This window comes from Canis lupus, chromosome 22 (genome assembly GCF_003254725.2).
Source record: "Canis lupus dingo isolate Sandy chromosome 22, ASM325472v2, whole genome shotgun sequence".
NCBI lineage: Eukaryota > Metazoa > Chordata > Mammalia > Carnivora > Canidae > Canis > Canis lupus.
The window spans coordinates 5,784,477-5,800,727 of NC_064264.1; the positions used below are offsets into that span (position 1 = coordinate 5,784,477).

Consider the following 16,251-nt stretch of genomic DNA (forward strand, 5'->3'; position numbering starts at 1 on the left):
GCTAAATCTCAAATTCACTGAGTTAATTTCTTTAACCTCATGCTAAACAGGAAGTTATTTTTTAATTTTTTGTGTGTGAGTAAACGGATAGAAGTTTATTTATTTTTTTTTTTTTTAATTTTTTTTATTTATTTATGATAGTCACAGAGAGAGAGAGAGGCAGAGACACAGGCAGAGGGAGAAGCAGGCTCCATGCACTGGGAGCCCGATGTGGGATTCGATCCCGGGTCTCCAGGATCGCGCCCTAGGCCGAAGGCAGGCGCCAAACCGCTGCGCCACCTAGGGATCCCCGGATAGAAGTTTATTAAGTAAAGATACAGAGAAAGCTTCTCAGAGGTGAGTCCTGACAGGGTTGCCCAGGAAGTTATTTTTTTAAATTAAGTTTTATATATGGCTGTCTCAATGAAATAATGCAGAAACTTAGCTCTAAACTGAGTGCATTTTTTTCTTCCCAGAGAATAGCTAAATAATTTCTATGCCTCTCATTTTCTTTAGCTTCTAAGAACAAATTATTTCTTAAATTTGTTCCTTTAAAATTTAACAATTAAGACAGGTAACTAAATCTTAATTTTAACAAACTTCCACAAAAGATTTCTGAAAAATCCTGAGGTTAAATTAGCATATATGTCAAAAATTTGCTTACACATAAAAACTTAGAATTAGTAGCAAAGCTAATATTCATTCCCAGAACTCTGACTTCCACCTACAAAATCAAAAATAATGCGAAAGTTGGCTGTACATACTAAATATTTTTAAATCTATTTTACAAAAAAGTTTTTAAAAATCCATATCATATAAAAAAATAAAAAAATAATATAAAAAATCCATATCAACCACACAATCTTTTATGTATAACAAGAGAAAAAATGTTTCTAATAAAATATCAAATTATCTCTTATGTACTTTAACATGGCTTAATCAGGATTTAAAGGAACTATGAAGATAAAAAATATAAGAAATCTATTTTAAAGCAGTTCACTATAATTGAACTGTTTACATACCTCTCCAGCTTATGAGCTGACTTTTCCTTCGCATTTGGACTTTGGTAATGAAAAAAATGATTTTCTCTACCAAGATTTCATTACAGATAATGAAAATAGCCCTGACATATCTTCTTTCAGGAGGTATCACTGAACAAACCTTAGAAGTAGTCTAAGTTTTTGTATGAATTCACAAAAAGAGAATTTAACTGCCATAACAAATTACTACCGATGAAAGCCACTACTTAAAGGAATCTATCATTCATTTGATGTAGGTCTCTCTAAAAAAAAAAAAAAAAAAAAAAAAAAAATCATTATCTGGATGCATTTAATTCATCTTCGAATGCTTAACAGATCATAATATTCTAAAACAATTTAATAATCTAGAAGGATATTTGACTATGACATTAATTACTCTTGTATAACTTTTTATAAGTGTATCTTTTTAAATTCAGTCAGTTGCACTATTCAGTTAGTTGCATAAATACTGTGTTGTAAGTATATAGAAAATATCATTTTCAATTTTCCCGTTTCTTAGAATATTTAGAAATACTTTCCATTTAAAAAAAACGCAAGGGGCGCCTGGGTGGCTCAGCCAGTTGAGCGTCTGCCGTTAGCTTGGGTCATGATCCCAGGGTCCTGGGTTTGAGCCCCACATCGGGCTCCCTGCTCAGAGGGGAGCCTGCTTCTCCCTTCTCTCTGCTCCTCCCCTCTGCTCATGCTCTCTCTCTCAAATAAATGAATAAAATATTAAAAAAAAAACTCAAGAAATCATATAAAATGTCAATCATAAATCAGAGCGATGTTGTTCACAGACAATGAAGAATTTCTTCCTCAAATTTTCTCATAAAAATTCTCATTTTTCTCATTGCTCCACAGAATAAATCACAAAGTGACTCTATTCTCTTTTTCAAAAGAAAAGTAATAAAAATATTTTACTATACTTGCCATAAGTCAAACATTGCATCCTCTTGTATTTGGAATTATCCCATGCAATGCTTCTAGCACTGTCTTTAAAATATGAAAAATAAAAACACAGCTTATGGTGTACTACATTTCTATAATGTATATGGCTGTGTGCAGAGTAAATGAAACACTTAATGAGACTTTGCAAATAAGAAAAGAAAGATACCTGCCATCCCAGGCTGAAACTAGTACTACTAATGAAGCTTGATATTTTTTTTAAAGAACTTTCATTATAGTTCAATTGCTATTTTAAAGATGATATTAAAAGGTAACGCTTATTGTTTTATTATGTGCCTGATACCACACTACGAACAAACATTTACTCAATTAATCCTCACAATCATCCTAAGAAAGGTACTATCATTCCTTCCTTCTCTTAGGTGAAGAAACAGACTTACAAGGGCTAAGGAACCTAAGATCATACAGTTATTAAGAGGTAAAAGTGGAACCAACACTTGAAACCCAGGTATACTAGCTCCAGAGCCAGCAGGAACTATGTGTCTGCTTTTACCAGCCACTTATATCTCTAACACTTAGAACCTGACATAAAACAGGCATTCATGAAGTATGTGCTGAATACAGAGTACCAAAACACAGGTCTGCCTCACTTGATAAAAATCTCACAATGAAGGTACTCATAAAATGTTGAATGACAAACTGAACTACAGGAAAGCAAATCATATTTTTCATGTCATATTGGGTCATTTAAAGAACATAGGATGAATCATCTCCCAAGAATAAAGGATAGCCTAAATCTACTAGTAAATCTAGATGTTTAAAAAAAAAAAATCTAGATGTTCATATATCAAGTTTGTGGAAAAGAAGGTTAAGTTTTTAGGACTCATACAGTCCACAGAACTGACATATTGCAAAGAAAAAATATGGCACACATGAGCACTAGAACCAGACCTGGATTCAAATTCAATTAATCTCCACTAACTTGCCTATTAGTAAGTGATGTAAGCAAGATTTTTAACTTCTTTGAACTTCAATATCCTCACACAAAATGGAGCTAATGATTAGTTGACAGACCTTTTCTAAGGCTTAAATGAAATTCTAAATTACATGTAAAGTGCCTCACCCACTATAGACCTTCAATAAGCACTGGTTATTATCTCATCCAGGATAAAGATATCTTCAGGACATAACCATGAATATCATGCAGAAAAATGCACACTGACATTATTAATTAGGCTCTCAACTTAGACATGAACAGAATGCAGAACTTTTAACAAATGCATGCTTAATACTTTGGTGAATCTATAAATACAAGAATATACTCTAAATTGTTGTAAGCCAACACAATTTTCATTTGTATCAGTTTAAAAATACATATGATGAGTTTCCTGGGACTTTTATATTCTGTCTTCATGTACAAAATCTACAAGACCAAAACAATCATTGCACACCAGCAGTATAATACCAGTCAGCAATAATATATGTGACAACACAATCTTAGAGATACTTCTATCCAATAAATTCTGGTTAAATGTCTTAAACTGCAATGATGTCAGTCAAGGTTAAAATTAGAGCATCTGAATCATAATTACCCTTGCTAATAGAGCAGAGATGTAATAAGGACTATCCAAAACAGCATGCAACTTAGAAATTATTTGTATCTAGCTCTGAAATATATATGGCTACTTCTGCAGCAAACTGATCTTCCTAATCATATTCTGCTTAAGCTAATATTAAAATTAAGTTGTTTGTTAATAAGCACCAAGGGAGTGGTGATAAAGGAAAGTGTGCTGGACGGAGGGAAATATTTAGGATGAAATTTTAAATTTACCTAAAATGATTTATCAAGAGGTGACTATGTTTCTACTTCTTGACCAAAATACACAATGGTTCAATTCAAGAGTCTCTATCAAACAAAAATCACTGATATAAATCTCATGTTTCCAAAAATGCAAAAGAAAAGTACAATGTTAAGGATATTGTATATAAAATGTGTAAACTCTGGTTTTATTTGGATCACTAGTTATTTCAGAAAAAAATACTGAACTGGATATGAAAGTGAAGCAATTATAATGCACTTCTTTATTAGAGGTCTTTAAAAACTGCTCCCTAGCATAAAATGTAACAGTCAACCTAGTAGCACAACAGGTTTTTCCAAACCCAAGATTCCAGAGTATTTAGGTACATTTAAAAACAACATTTCAGTTTGGTTTTTGGTTTCTATTTTTTGTTTTTAAATCTAGTTAACTTTGGAAAATTTCTTTTTGAAGACAGGCCCAACTTCTCAAAAAGTAATTTTGATTACTGTCCTTGAAGATGTTTAGACATATTTTCTACATCATTAAAGTGCAAAATTAAACAAGTCTGATTTCTTCCTAATACCACTCCACTGATTTTGCTTTGTTATGACAGATATTTATAACTAATTTTTATGGTTAAGAATTATTGAATGATACTAACTTTAATCTCCATGATTGCTTGAATTTAATAACCTGACTTTATGTGATTATAAGAAAAACTAGACCATTTAGCATTTACTTTAGGTATATTATTTGATGAATTTTTTTTCTAAAGATTTTATTTTTTCATGAGACACACACAGAGACATAGGCAGAGGGAGAAGCAGGTTCCATGCAGGGAGCCTGATGTGGGACTTGATCCCAGGATCACACCCTGAGCCGAAGGCAAACACTCAACCGCTGAGCCACCCAGGTGTCCCTATTTGATTAACTTTATTTTTAACTTTTTTAAAAAAAGTAATCTCTACATCCAACATGGGGCTCAAATTTACAACCCTGAGTTCAAGAGTCACATGCCAGAGTCAAGAGTCTGACTGAGCCAGCTGAGCCCCATTATTTATTTTTAAAAACATTAAAAATAAGTATGAATGCAGATACCTATGATCCTATATCCTTCAAAAAAAATTTTTTTTTTTTTAAGTAGGCTCTACACCCAGTGTGAAGACCAACATGAGGCTTAAACTCACAACCTTGAGATCAAGACCTGTGCTGAGGCAAGAGTTGGATGCTTAACCAATGGAGCCACTAATGCACCCCCTAACAAAACTATTTTAATCTTTACCTATTTTTTCTATCTGTATTATTAAGATTTATTTATTGGAGAGAGAGAGCACGCACGTGAGCGAGGGGAGGGACAGAGGGAGAAAGAGAATTTCAAGCAGACTCCCCACAGAGCATAGAGCCTCATGCAGGGCTCAATCTCACAACCCTGAGATCATGACCTGAGCTGAAACCAAGAGTCAGACACTTAACTGACTGAGCCACTCAGGCGCCCCATATCCATGTATATTTTCATAAAACCCTATAGAAAGAAAAAGGAAAGACTATATATAGCTATGTGCAAGAATACTTTATTAATAAAGGTTGGATGATTACTGCAGAGAAACACTAAACAAAAGAATCTAAAAGTCACACGTGATTCATTTTATAAAACAACAAAACCAAAATATACCATCACAGACATTTATCATACATATAAGTTTACTTGTCACAACAGCCTTGAGAATGGGCAAGATAATGTTAAAGGATGGCTAGCACCTCCCCTCATTAGACTAGACCACGACTTGGCTTAAGATCCTGGAAGATGCCAAAGTTAGCCAAAAGGGAATCCAGCCATTCTGGTGAGTTTGCTCCAAGAAAAACCTAGGATAAAAAATCCATTTCTGAGACAGGTTGAGCCACAACCACAGAGAGGAAAGGGGGTAACTGATAGGTCAGGGAGTAAGTCTAATCAAGAAAGAAACATCTGTGAGCCAAGGAGATTTTCGTCATTCAGATACAGAATAATTACTAAATAATCCAGAATAGTAGCTCCCTGGGAATAACCACCAAACTGATTGCTAAAAATGAACTAAAAATTCTTACGTGGGAACATCTAAGAATAAGTAGAATATCTTTAAACAACTGGAGGGATTTGGGGGTGGGGTGGAGAGGGTATTTACATACAGTAAGCAGAGTAACAAATTTACAGATTTCTGAGATACAATCAACTTCTGTACTACACCCCCTGCCCCTACTTAGAAGGTGGAGGAGGAGTAAGAGGGTGGACAGAGAAAAGCATAATTCTCTTCTGCTTCCCAGGAGTATCAAACAATTAAAAAAAAAAATACTTAGGGGATCCCTGGGTGGCGCAGCAGTCTGGCGCCTGCCTTTGGCCCAGGGTGCGATCCTGGAGACCCGGGATCGAATCCCACGTCGGGCTCCCGGTGCATGGAACCTGCTTCTGTCTCTACCTGTGTCTCTGCCTCTCTCTCTCTCTCTCTGTGTGTGACTATCATAAATAAATAAAAATTTAAATAAATAAATAAATAAATAAAATGTGCTGTTAAAAAAAATACTTAGGATCAAAAACAGTCTTGTATACTCTGTTTTAGAGTCTTCTGAGAGGAAGTGAAGTAAGAAAACCAGGAAGGAGAAACACAGTCTGAAAAATTGAACATGGCCAATTTCTTAGAAACAGCAAGGCATGAATGAAGAGTTACAGAAGAAGCTATCTCCAGAGAGGGGCCTGAGGCTTTAACCAGCATGGCAGCCATTTGTTCCCTAAGTAGCTAGTATGCTTATCTTCAATTTTCCAAATTAATAAGCTTGTGGTAAACTACTTGAATAATTAGACACTTTCCCCAAGAACATGTCAACAAAAAGATCAAGAGGAGCAACTGTTGGCTTTTGCTACACTTAAGTTAAAATGCTGGAGCACAAATGCTAAAGCTCATACACTTTAAAACAAACAACAAAAACACAGATAAAAAGTGACCTAAAGGCCAGTAGTGATGAGGTTCTTTTCCTGGTTATACAACACAAATCAGATGATCTTTTAAGAGCAACACTCACTTATCCATATATTAATAGATTTATTTTATAGTTGCTTCTAAATATGTAGTGTTTTTGTATTACACAGCTTTCAAAGATAAAATATGAAGTTCTTGTTGCTTAATACCTTATTTTACATAGCTATCTGAAAGGAAATTACTAATAAATCCTTAGAAGACGGGCAGCCCCGGTGGCTCAGCAGTTTAGAGCCGCCTACGGCGTGATCCTGGAGACCCAGAATTGAGTCCCACGTCGGGCTCCCTGTGTGGAGCCTGCTTCTCCCTCTGCCTCTCTCTCTGTCTGTGTGTCTCTCATGAAAAAATAAATAAAATCTTTTTTTAAAAAGCCTTAGAAGATTTAAACATGAGAATACACATGTTAATAATCCATTGGAAAAAGTATTTTGAAAACAGCAAACTAAGAAGCAAAAGATGTCAACTAAGACCAATACAGTTAAACAGTCCCGAAGGAATCCAGGCATCTTTTCATTACTTATGTATATTAAATATAACCAAACGGGATAAGGACAGATTGAGAAATGTTCTTATTCTAAAGCACTTCAAGGAAGATGCCTGCTAACATACTTCCTACCAATCTTTTATAAAATCAAAGAGGAGGAGGATAGGACCAATGGTACTGTTTGGTCAATCTTTCTGAATTGAACACACACCTAACTAACACTGCAACTATCTTCTGCTTGGCTTCACATTAATGATAGATTTCTTTTAAATTTTAAGTTAAATTGTAATTTAATTTCCATAGTAATTCACTTTCTTAGATTCTTGTTTAAAAACATGTTTACACTGGACATTTATTTAAAACTTTTTCTGTAGAGATGCCTGGATGGCTTAGCTGTTGAGCATCTACCTTTGGCTCAGGGTGTAATCATGGGGTCCTGGGATCGAGTCCCACATCGGGTTCCTTGCATGGAGCCTGCTTCTCCTCCCTCTGCCTATGTCCTTGCCTCTCTCTCTCTCTCGCTCTCATGAATAAATAAATAAAATCTTAAAAAGAGAAATAAATAAATGAAACTGTCTCTGTAGCCTAACACTCATCTTTAAGTCACTGCTAATCTCTTTTCAAATTCCTAACTCATATTATAAATGAAAAATAACAATAAATTATATATATATAAATAAAAGAATAAAATAAAGAATAAAAGGACACTAATGTCTACTAAGCATTAACTCATGCCAGGCACTTTTCTTATTACTATGTCTAATTTACAAAAGGAGACACTGAAGTTTAGCAAAGTAGGCTTAAGGTTTCAGAGCTCCGAAGGTGAAATTGAGGAAGGTTTGAATTCAGCAGTCAGGTTCCAGAACCCACTTGTAACTACTACAACATAACACTGCCAATCGAAATTCTCCCTCTAGTTCTGAAAAGTAGAAAACTTTTATTTCCTTCCATCTATGAAAAAGAATGTTCATCAAACAACCTTATATGAATGTGATTCAGAGGTAAGATGTTTAACCTGAAAAAATTTTAAGAACAGTAGAAAAAGATGTTTATATATGTAAGTGATACATTTAAAACACTCTTAGCTATTCATTCAAACATTCCCCCAAAACCTCTCTGAGCCAAAAATTTTTCCTCTGATTTCTTATTCTGAAGTAATAATAATGACTCTCCTTAAAACCACTACTAATAAGAAAATAAATTCCAAGCTGTCATTAATTGAAATGCGTGACCCTTTCCTTTATGAGGCAGGCAGCAAGAAGGGAGGAAGGTACAGAAAGAAGTAATCTCATATCTCATTTGTTTTTTGATGACTATATACAGCAAGAACCACTAAAGAGACTGACCATCTACCAATACAAAATTATATTTTAAAGAAAAAGTCATGCTTTCTGCATCACTATGTCCTTCTAAAGAAAATATTAAGACGTATGTGAAAAAATAATTGAATTTTATTGAATACAAATTTATTAAAGCAGTACCTTAAAGTAATTAAGAGGTCTCAATTATATAAGTATACACAAATAATAATTCAATCCATTTCACTACAAACACACAAAAATAAAAAAATAAAAGAGACCAATCATTTTTCACATGATATAAGCCATACTGATCAAATTAAATCAGAGCTTAAAATTAAGACAAAATGTACATATTAGAAATTATATTTCAACATCAGAGGAAATAAAGACAAGAAGCATGGAGAGAAAAGTGTGGTCCAGTAAGTAAATCAATTCTTCCACAAAAGTGTTTAGTTGGCTTAGAACAGCCTTGAACTCCTTGAGGAATTTTATATATATTTACAACTTACATATTAATGTATTTATATATATTAAACTTATATATGCATATATAAAATTACCTTCTACATATAATTTACCTTCTACCTATAAAATTATAACTATATAACTAAAACAGACACATTAACTTGAGTAGAAAATGAAGACAAAAATTCTACAATAAAACAAAAAAATTGCATATTTTGTAAAAGTCACGCATGAACCCCTTTTAAAAATAAAGAGGCCTAATGTGGAAATCTAGACAATACACAGACAAATGAAAATAAATAATCCAGGAATAAGATGGCATGATCAGAAAACTAGAAAAACATAAAATCTATTTACAAACTAATACTAAAGTTATATAGCAGGGGAATTAGCTGTGGAACAGAATGTTAACCCTTAAAAAGCCTCAATAAAATGAAAATGTAACTGATAAAAATTGAGCAATTATATTTTAAGGGAAACAAATTCCTAATTTTTCATAAAAAGGAATTAATAGTTTGTCAAAAAGTGGGACATGAAGTTAAAAAAACAAACATAATGAATCGAATCCCTTAATTCCTCCCCTCTCACATCCACAGCCCCCCTCCCCAATTACAGAAGTAACTCTTAGGAACTTGTAATTTTTTTTTTAAGATTTTATTTATTTACTCATGAGAAACACACAAAGAGAGGCAGAGACATTGGCAGAAGGAGAAGCAGGCTCCCTGTGAGAAGCCTGATGTGGGACTCAATCCCAGGACCTGGGGATCACAACCTGAGCCAGACGTTCAACCAATGAGCCACCCAGGTGTCCTGGGAACCGGTATTTTTTTGTGGAGAAGCAGCATTTATTTCTCATTCAACAATTCTTTCCATGGTCTTTCTTCTGTTACTGCAAGTAAATTAACCATACTTGTTCCTATTCCCTATAATGATTGCCTAAATTATTTAGATCAAAGCTCCCACTTAAAACAACTATAAAAGGTGAATAAAATCTTTAAAGTATCAAAAAGACCACAAGAAAATAAGTAATCCATCTCCTCCAAGTATAGGGAAAACAAGAGCCTGTGAGGTCATGGGTTAATCCAGAGAAAATGAAACACCATGTTTAGACAATGTCCCAAAGAAAGTCGGGCGGGGGGGCGAGGGGGAACAGAACTCAAAATCCAGAGCTGCACAAAGTGGAAAGCATAACAGGGGCTTATACCCTCAAGGTGAGGGTGAACAGGACAGGGAAAAGTCTATGATAAACTGTAACTAGGATGACCACAGGTCCTAGTTTCCCAAGACAGTCTGGTTTATTCACTCCTTTTTACTCTCAAAAATGTTCCAATTGAATAGCATGTTACCTGGTCACCCTAACGATCAACTGGTTTCAATCTTCTGGCTATCTCCTACCAGAAAAATGTCAAGCCTTGAACAGCTTTAAATTGATTATGGTAGACTGTCTCTGACGTTGACTGCCAAAAAGTCCTCCATCTCTAGAGAAGGAAAATTCTCAGAGATTCAACAAGAATCAAATAAGGCATCTAGAAATAAAAAATATAATAAATAAAATTTAAACCTCACTGGATGAGTTTAAATAGTCCAGGGCAGCCCCGGTGGCTCAGCAGTTTAGCACCACCTTCAGCCCAGGGCATGATGATCCTGGAGACCCAGAATCGAGTCCCACATTGGTCTCCCTGTGTGGAGCCTGCTCCTCCCTCTGCCTGTGTCTCTGCCTCTCCCTCTCTCTGTGTTTCTCATGAATAAATAGATAAAATCTTAAAAAAAAAAAAAAAAAAAAAGCAGTCTAGATATATCCGATGAAAACTTCAGTGACCTGAAATAAAGCGTAGCACAACCATAGCATGAAAATAGTAAGGCTGGACAAATCAGAAGAGAGATAGAAAAGGTAGAGTGAAAAGGCTGAGCATTGATTAAAATATTAGTTTAATCAGAATCTCAGAAGGAGGAGAGAAAAAGAAATGGAACAGAGGCAACATTTAAAGGGATGGTGTCTGAAATTATTCAACTGCAGGAAAATAGCAGTCAGCAGATACAAGAGGCTCAATATTATGTCTCAGGCAGCTTATATAAAAAGAAACCTCCACTTAGCGTATTAAAACTGTAGAAATTAAATATAAAGAGAAAGGTTTTAAGTAGCCACAGAGAATAAAAAGATTACCTTAAAAGAAGCAACATTAAATCTAAACAGAATTCTCCATGACAAAAACAATTGAAGGCTATGACTATCTTCAATGAGCTGAATGAAAATATCTACCAATCTAGAATTCTATACTCAGCAAAAACACAAATTATCAGTATCAGGAATGAAAACAAAGGCATTATTATAAATTTTATGGACATTTTAAAAGAAAACAAGTAGAAATTCATTCCAATAAACTTGACAATTTAGATAAAACAAAGAAAGTCAAAATTCACCCAAGTGACACAAGAAGATACAGGAGATCCAAATAGTCATAAATAAATTGACTTCATGTCAAGAACTAAGGGTCTGACATTTCACCCAAGTTCCTTGCAAACTAACAAGTTATCCTGCCACAGTTTCAGAGATGCTAGCAGTAGACAGGAGACTCCTAGGCCAAGGGAAAAGGACTTTATTATTCACCATAAAGCAAACAGCATGATTTTTATGTTTGTATCCAGTTCCTGTTGCCCCTGCTACTTGCCCATGGCAAAAACCTGGAAGGGGCTCAGGGAGATAATGTGTACAGAGTGAGTTTGTATCACAGCTGAAGAACCCCAAGCCTAGAAAACCACCAATCTCATAGGAAGGCTGTCAGCAAACCTAACAAACCTTTGCCCTGGTAAGGAGACCCTATTTCTGTATTTCAAGGCTTTTTGCTATATAAGCATCCGTATTAAAAGGATCATCTGAGATAAAAGCTGTCAAAAGATGTGTAGAAATGCTATACAGAATTGCTCCCCAACTCCATAATTTAAAAACTGCCCACAAAGAAAAATCTATTTCCAGTCAGGCTAATCAGTGAATTCTACTAATTATTTAAGGAAGAAATAAACCTGGTCTTACAAAAAATCATCTTCATAACAAGGAAGAAGGATCGCTTCCTTAACTCATTTTCTCAATACAGCGTAACCTCAAAACCAAAACTTGAGGGCAGCCTGGGTGGCTCAGCAGTTTAGCACAGCCATCAGCCCGAGGCCTGATCCTGGAGTTTCTGGATCTAGTCCTGCGTCGGGCTCCCTGCAGGGAGCCTGCTTCTCCCTCTGCCTGTGTCTCTGCCTCTCTCTCTCTCTCTCTCTCTCTCTCTCTGTCTCTCATGAATCAATAAATAAAATCTTAAAAAAAAAAAAAAAAACCTTGATAAAAACAATAGGAAAAGTAAAAAAAAAAAAAAAAACAATAGGAAAAGTATAGGCCAATTAAATTCATGAACATAAATGTGAAAACATGAAATAGAAGATAAGCAAACTGAATCTAGCAATATTTAAAAGCATTAAGCCATGTTAGAGCTATTCAAGGAATGGAAATCTGATTAGCGATTTAAAATATCAACATAATTTTCCACATAAATATATTTATAATCTCAACAGATCTCAATCCAGAAAATATATTTGATAAAATTCATCATTCATTTATGGACATGCTTATTAGCAAAGTAAGAAGAAATTAGCAATTTCCCTAATCTGATGAATACTTACCTACCCAAAACAACCAACTAACTAGGATCTACAACAAAGATGAACTGTTAAACAGACATGACCCCGTCACTATCCCCCCAACTAGTACAATTTAAGCAAGAAAAAGAAATAAAAGGTATAATATTTGGAAAGAGAGACACAAAACTGAGGTTTCATTTACAGATTTTTTTTTTTTTTTAAGATTTTACTTATTTATTCCTGAGAGACACAGAGAGAGAGGCAGAGACCTAGGCAGAGGAAGAAGCAGGCTTCCTATGAGAAGCCTGATGCGGGACTCAATCCCAGAACTTGGGATCATGACCTGAGCCAAAACTCAGGTGCCCCTTATTTGCAGACTTTATGATTACACAGGTATAAAATTTTAAACATTGATAGATAAACTATTAGAATGAATAGGGCAGTTGAACAAGGTTGAAGAGTACAAGGTCAATATTAAAATTCAGTTGTAGGGGGATCCCTGGGTGGCTCAGCGGTTTAGCGCCTGCCTTCAACCAAGGGCATGATCCTGGAGTCCCGGGATCGAGTCCCACATCGGGCTCCCTGCATGGAGCCTGCTTCTCTCTCTGCCTGTGTCTCTGCCTATCTCTATGTCTCTCATGAATAAATAAATAAAATCTTTAAAAATAAAAAAAATGAGGGATCCCTGGGTGGCGCAGTGGTTTGGCACCTGCCTTTGGCCCAGGGCGCGATCCTGGAGACCCGGGATCAAATCCCACATTGGGCTCCCGGTGCATGGAGCCTGCTTCTCCCTCTGCCTGTGTCTCTGCGCCTCTCTCTCTCTCTATCATAAATAAATAAAAATTAAAAAAATAAAAATAAAAATAAAATAAAATTTATAAAAAAAGAGAAAAAAGGAAAAAAATGATACTTGATAATCTGATTCTAAAATTTAAAAAAAATTAAAAAATAAAATAAAATTCAGTTGTATTTCTATATACCAGAAACAAAGGAATGACAATCTTTTAAAAGAGATACTTTATACAGTAGTATCAGAAATATCAAATATCTAGAAATAATAAAAGTATTTAAGATATTTAAAGAGAAAACTATAAACGTTATTGAGAAAAATTAAAGATGACCTCTCAGGGCTGCCTGGGTGGCTCAGTTGGTTTAATGTCCCATGACTAGTTTATTATGCTCAGATCATGATCTTAGAATCCTGAGATAGAGCCCTCATTGGGCTCTGCACCCAGCAGGGAGTCTGCTTAAGATTCTCTCCCTTCCCCTCCCCCATGCACATACACTCTCTCTCCAAAATAAATAAATCTTAAAAAAAAAAAAAAATCAAAGACCTCACAAATGTTCATATATTGAAAATGTCAATAAAAGATGTTAATTTTTCCTAAGTTGCTATACAGAATAATACAATTCCAATTAAAAAAGTCAAATGTTGGGATGCCTGGGTGGCTCAGCAGCTGAGCATCTGCCTTTGGCTCAGGGCGTGATCCCAGTCCCGGGATCAAGTCCCACATCAGGTTCCCTGCGGAGAGCCTGTTTCTCCCTTTGCCTGTGTCTGTCTCTGCCTCTCTCTGTGTGTCTCTCATGAATAAATAAATAAAACCTTTTTTTAAAAAAGTCAAATGTTTATGAAAGATAAGCAGATTCTAAAATTTATACAGAAATGCAAAGAAGCCAAAAATAACCAAGATACTCATAAAGAACAAGATGGCAAGGGGCTTGCTCTTCTGGTTATCAAGATTTACCATAAGGTATAGTAAGAAAGTTGTTTGGTATATCATAAGGAAAAATGAATTAACTAACGGAACAGATAGATACAGGAGTCTAAAAACAGATTTCTGCTTCAATAAATACTTATGGCAAAGGTGGCAATGCATAATAGTGAGAAAAAGATAGTCTTCTAAAATGTACCTGATATTCATCAATACTGAGAAAAAATAAAATTTGACCCCTATCTCATACCATACAAAAAAACGATTCCAGGTGGACAGTAGATCTAAATGTGAAAGACAATACAAAAAAGCTTCTGGAAAATGATATAAGAGTACCTTTATGATCTTGGATGCTGCAATGGGACACAAAAGGTACAATCCATAAAAGACTAATAAAGTGGAATGCACCAAAGATAATCATTTCTGTTCATCAAAAGACACCTTTAAGAGAACAAAAAGGTAAGTCACAGAATAAAAGATTCTTGTAACCCATGTAACTAAGGGCTACACCCACAACTTATAAAGAACTACAACTCAAAAATAAAAAGTCAACCCAATAAAAAATAGGTAAGAGATCTGAACAAGCATTTCATAAAACAGGAAATCCAAAAGGACAATAAACACATAAAAAAGGCTCTACTTCATTAGAAATCAGGGATATGTCTAATCCAACCACAACAAGAAATCACTACATCAATTAAAATAGTTAATATTAAAAACAAAAACTGGACTAAACTACTGGAGAAGAGTTGAAACAAAACTCACACACACTGCTGATGGGAATATAAACTGGTGTAACTCCTTTGAAAACAGTTTGGCATTATTAACTAGAAGAAAAAAATAAATATACTCTGTGACCAAAGTCCATACTTAGGAATATGCCTTTTAAAAATGTATGAACCAGGGATCCCTGGGGGGCGCAGCAGTTCGGCGCCTGCCTTTGACCCAGGGCGCGATCCTGGAGACCCGGGATCAAATCCCACGTCGGGCTCCCGGTGCATGGAGCCTGCTTCTCCCTCTGCCTGTCTCTACCTCTTTCTCCCTCTCTCTCTGTGTGTGTGACTATCATAAATAAATAAAAATTTTAAAAAAAATGTATGAACCAGGGCAATCATACAAAAATGTGATAGCAGCACTGGCAGATAATGAGCCACAAATTATAAATACCTCAAATATCCACTAACTGTAAAAATAGTTAAGCTACATTAAATACACACTTTGGAATACAGCAAAAAATAAAAATAGTGCACTTTGTATGATTCTTCTTAAGAATTATAAATGAGGTAAAACATGCAAAGGAATGAAGACTTAAATGCTAAAATTATGAAAGAAAAAGTGATTATCATAAACGTCAATGATTATGGTTACCTCTGTGGAGGAAAGAGTACATTATGATGGAGGAAAGACAATCAGCAACTTCTGAGGGGCTAGACATGTTCCATTTCAACTGTTTATGTTAATGTATCTTTTCTGTATTTGTTAGTATTTAGTTTTTTAAATGTTTTTTATATTATCTATAGTCTTCTTTTTAAAAATAGCCACTCTGGAAAATTTTGGCAGTTTCTTATAGAATTTAACATGTAATTATCATACGACCCACCAAATGCACTCTTGGGCATTTATCCCAGGGAAATGAAAACTAGTGTTTACACAAAAATCTATACACAAATGTTCATAGCAGCTTTATTTGTAGTAGCAAAAAACTGGAAACAACACAGATGTCCTTCAGTGAGTGACTATACTGTGATGCATCCATACTATGGAATACTGAGTGAGAGAAATGAACTACTGATACATGCAAAACCTTGGGACAAATGTCCAGGGAATTTGTGATATAAATCCTTTTCACTTACTTATATGAATACTTTTTTAAATGATAAAATTATAGAAAACAGATCACTGGTTACCAGGGGTTAAAGATGGGGTGGGGGAGAATGAAGGGTGGGACTGGGAGGAA

General features: G+C 35.0%; 1 protein-coding gene across 1 annotated transcript in view; it reads right to left on the reverse strand.

Moving 5' to 3' along the window:
* GTF2F2 (general transcription factor IIF subunit 2) overlaps nucleotides 1–16,251 on the reverse strand; it is a 147,527-nt gene that overhangs the window by 75,535 nt on the left and 55,741 nt on the right. The gene's annotated exons all lie outside the window — the stretch shown is intronic.